Below are 4,864 nucleotides of genomic sequence, written 5' to 3'. Positions count from 1 at the left end.
GCTCACCTGGCACTTAATCAGGAACGCCTGGCCTGACAGCCCTACATGAAATGGCAGTTGCCCTCTCCCCACCCACCCCTGCTGCCTCTGCATTCCCATCCTCATTCTTTGCTGTTACTCCATAGTTTTGATCACCCTCTGGTCTACTCCTCATTGGCCTGTTTTATTTACTACTAATATCTTCCCACTGGAAATAAGTCCCACGAGGAAGGAAACATTTCTGCTGCTTGTTTTTGTAACTGTATTCTCAGTGTGTCAGACAATGTTTCAATAAACATTTTGGGTGAATTAAATGGATTATAGTTATCATTCATTCCAAAGCAAAGCTATATTTGCCATTTGGAGGAGTCCAGATCTCTGGATTATTCAGCAATGTCTTACACATGATTTCGATACTACAAGACAGTTATGCACTGGGTTCCTTCCACCTTTGGGTTTGCATTTGCTAATATGGTATGAAAGAATTAAACATTGTTTTGTAGTTGTTCTAGGACATGCTATTAAAGGATTATTGAGTGAGATAACATGTGTTTGTATATGGATAATTTGGCTCTTTAAATTCTCAGAGATCTCTTTTAGCCAAAGTGGTTAATTTTGGTAAAACAACACTAGATCTTAGATACTCTAGGAAATATATCCTCATCTAAAAAATGTTTTTCAGGTTTTAAAAGCTGCGCCTCTCTTGCTCCGCCCCACCCTGAACCCAGATCCGGCATGGAGGAGGCCGACCGAATCCTCATCCATTCCCTGTGCCAGGCTGGCATGGCAGTTCCTCCAGATGTGCAGATTCTGCGAGCCTTCACTACTGAGTTGGTTGTAGAAGCTGTGGTCCACTGCCTGCGTGTGCTCAATCTGCCATGGGCTCTGGCCTCAGCCCCCTGCTACCTCTGTCCCTGTCCAACTGCTTCCTGGCTCAGGCCTGCATGGACCTGGGCTACTCATTGGAGCTTGGCTATCAGAACTTCCTCTACCCCAGTGAGCCTGATCTCCGGGACCTGCTTCTCTTCTTGGCTGAGTGTCTCCCCTCTGATGCTTCTAAGGATGGAGATCAGCTTGCAGGTGATTCAGCTATCCTTCTCCAGGCCATCAGGAGCCAAATCTGGGACCAGCTGGCCCTGCCCTGGGTGCCACCCCTCCTTTGCACTCCCAAGCTACAGCACCTCCAGGACTCAGCCTCCCAGAAACCTTTCCATATCACCAGGCTTGTCATGCCTGAGTTGAGTTCCAGAAGGGAGCCCCGGGAGTTCCAGGCGAGTCCTCTGCTGCTACCAGCTCCCACCCAGGTGCCCCAGCCTGCTAGGAGGGTGGCCTCACTCTTTGAATGCCATACCATCCAGCTCTGCCAGCACACAGGCCGGAACTGCCCTGGGGATGAGGACTGGGTCCACTGGGCACCCTGCTATCCCACCCAGGAGGATACACGGGCTTAGCGGCAACGGATGCAGAAGCACCTGGCTGAGCATCTACGCCAGACCTGGGGCCGACTAGGGGCTCCCCGACAAGCTGGAGACCTGGGAGAGCTGCTGCAGGCCTGGGGTGCTGGGGCCAGGACTGGTGCTTCCAAGGCCTCCCACTTCACACACTCAGAGAAGTTCACCTTCCATCTGGAGCCTGAGGTCCAGGCAGCCCAAGTGTCTGATGTGCCGACCACCTCCCAGCAGCCTGAATAGGACATGAAGGCAGCTCGGGAGGTGGAGTCTCTTCGGGAGCAGCTGGAGGGAGTGAACTACAACACTGAAGAGGTTGAAGTTAACATGAAGACCCTGAGAATCAGCCTTGTGCAGGTGGAGACCGAGCATTGGCAGAGCGAGCTCAGCATGTGGGAGCGTGAGCAGGCCCTGCGCTTGAAGAGCCATGCAGTGGAGCTGCTGCCTGGCGGGGCTGCCAACCTGGCCAAGCTGCAGCTCATGGTAGAGAGTAGTGCCCAGCGGGTCTTCCACTTGGCGGGTCAGTGGGAAAAGCACCGGGTCCCTCTCCTGGCTGAGTACTGCCACCTCCGAAAGCTCCAGGATTTCAGAAAGCTGGAATCTTCACGACGGCTGGCAGAGATCCAGGAACTACAGCAGAGCTGCCAAAGAGGCCCAAAAGAAGGAGGAGGTCTATAAACAGCTGGTGTCAGAGCTGGAGACCCTGGCTAGAGATGTGTCCCGGCTGGCCTATACCCAGTGCATCCTGGAGATTGTGGGCAACATCTGGAAGCAGAAAGAAGAGATCATTAAGATCTTATTGGACACAAACGAGCTTCAGAAGGAAATCAACTCCCTGTTTGGGAAGCTGGACCGGACGTATGCCGTGACTGATGAGCTCGTGTTCAAGGATGCCAAGAAGGATGATGCTGTTCGGAAGGCATACAAGTATCTAGCTGCCTTGCATGAGAACTGCAGCCAGCTCATCCAGACCATGGAGGATACAGGCACAATCATATGGGAAGTTAGAGACCTTGAGGAGCAGATCGAGACGGAGATGGGGAAGAAGACCCTCAGCAACTTGGAGAAGATCTGTGAGGACTACCGAGCCCTTTGCCAGGAGAACACTGGCCTCCTGGGGGGGGGTCCCAGAGGCCTGAGGAGCCCCCAGCACTGCTCTGCTCCTGGCCTTGGGCAGGGAGTTGGGATGTTGGGGGCGATGGCCAAACACTTGTCCTAGCCGTTCGTTCTGTTGGCTGCGCAGCTCCTCCTATAGCCTTGGCCCCAGACCCCTGCCCACCTGACCCCAACCCTTATCTGGGGTCATTGTCTAGAGCGTTGGAACTTGGTTGCAGTTTATTAGAGAGGGCACTTGGATCCCAAATAAATGAAGAGCTCTGTCTGCAGTCAAATAAATGTTTTTCAGGGGCACCTCAGTGGCTCAGTCACTTAAACATCCAACTCTTGATCTCAGTTCAGGTTTTGATCTCAGGGTTGTGAGTTCAAGCCCCAGGTTGAGCTCCACACTGGGAATGGAGCCCACTTAAAAAAAAAATGTTTTTCAGGCAGGTCTGCTGACATTGTTGGGAAAGTACCAGTAATAACTAGTAGCTATGCTTGGTATCTGCTTCTAGGAAAGCAGTAAGAGTAACAATCTGTGATGTCCTCTTGAGCTCAGCACGATACCCAGCACCATGCCAACACTGTTACTGACAGATAGGTTTAGATGAGGCGACATCTGTCCCTTCTGGTCATATGCCACTTTGATTCTGCTCCATCCAAGCTGCTAAAGGGATTGTGGACAATATTCTATCAGGTCTTCTTCAATGATGAATGAAAACACATAGAGACACATATATGAGGGACACACCTGTTTGCATGTATGGAATGAATTTTGGGACAGATTTCAACACTTCAATCCCACTAAGTATAAGTTATTTCAACATAGAAATATTTTTTAGTTCCAGGACAAAGGAGTATTCTTTGGCAAGGAAAATATAGAATGGGAGTCAGATTATTTTGAAAGAACACTCACTACATTAAAATTATAGAATCTTGTCCCTTACTTGGATGGCTTTATAGTTGGATTTCTTTTCCTCTGTTTGTGTCAGTCAAAAACCTTCATTAGCACTCTGTTCCAGCTATAATGGACCAGGAAGATCTAGACATGTTCTGTACCCTCTTTACTGACATCACTGAAATTTTTTGTATACTTCTAAATACAAATCAAATCCTGCCTTTTTCATCAAGTTTTCTCTATTACCCTTAAATTAACATTAATCTTTTGCTCCTTTGAACTTTCATAACCACACACACACAAACACATACACACATATCCTTTCATACCTTTAAACTCATATCTGAATTTGCAAGACTGTGGACATTAGGGGCTACTCATTCTTTCAATTTCCCACTCTGTAGGTAAGTCAGTTCCCTGGTGTCTTTAAACAATGACTATCCGTCTCTGATTTAATCCCTTCTATCACAGTGGTGTTACCGCCTGCTCTTTTGGTGTGGATTTAGCTCACCACTGACAACAGCTTGGACCAGGCAAAATTTTCCTTATCCAGTATTTGAGCTATATGAAGTAGGCTTTTGTTTGGGATGATTTGTTAAAAAAAAAAAAAAAAATCCTGGCCTACCAATAAGACAGTGATGGCCCACAAAAGGATTTTTTCATTGAAACTTGAGGGAGAGTATGTACTATAATTACCAGGAGCTCCAGGGAAGAACTCGATGGTAGAGATGGTGTTTCAAGCGATTAAGGGATTTTTTTTTTTAAACCATCTTTTCTTTTTCAGGATTTGGAACAGCTTAACTGCCATAAACAGGTTTTCTGGAGAAGTTTCTTAGGAAATAGCTATTGGGTCTTAAGTCCCAAATGCTATCTTTTAGGTGGATGCCCTTGTTCTGTGTTCCGGTTAACCTGGGACACATGTTCTTCTAACATATACTGTACTTTGTTGTAATTGCTGTTCAAAGTGTATCTTCAATGCCAGACTGTGAATCTGGAGAGACCTAGTAATCAAGGTTGTCTTGTCAATCACTCAATTCCCAGGGCCAGCAATTACTTGCAGAATGGATAAATGGCTGGCTGTGTGTGGTAACAGTGTGAAGTGGGTTAGCCAATACTTTGGGAATTGGTGTGTGGGGGGTTTTTTTTTTTTTTAATGGCTGATCACATGCCCCAGAGTAAAATTTTATCAGAATTAGCCTCCCTTCTTCTCTACAAGGTAGACATTTAAAATAGTACAATTTAAAAACTTGTTTTATGACATCAATGGATGTATTACACTGGACAAAATAGTTTATCTGAAATGCTATCTAGAACTAAAATTGTAGAGAATGGAGGCTTGGAAATAGGATGCAGTGAGCATTGTACAAGGGGGAAATTACATAAACAATTAGACATTAATTACTTTCTTCTTAACACTCTCCTAAAAAATAAATAAGGGATA

The 4,864-nt window shown here is 46.7% G+C and overlaps 1 pseudogene; it reads left to right on the top strand.

The window, feature by feature from the left end:
* The first annotated feature begins 493 nt into the window (after positions 1 to 493).
* On the top strand, positions 494 to 3,947 carry LOC102731477 (coiled-coil domain-containing protein 22 pseudogene; annotated as a pseudogene).
* The last annotated feature ends 917 nt before the right edge of the window (positions 3,948 to 4,864 follow it).

This window comes from Leptonychotes weddellii, chromosome 2 (genome assembly GCF_054177405.1).
Source record: "Leptonychotes weddellii isolate Sample4059 chromosome 2, ASM5417740v2, whole genome shotgun sequence".
NCBI lineage: Eukaryota > Metazoa > Chordata > Mammalia > Carnivora > Phocidae > Leptonychotes > Leptonychotes weddellii.
Note: the sequence above shows the minus strand (reverse complement) of the source record. Positions and strands in the feature narration are given on the sequence as shown.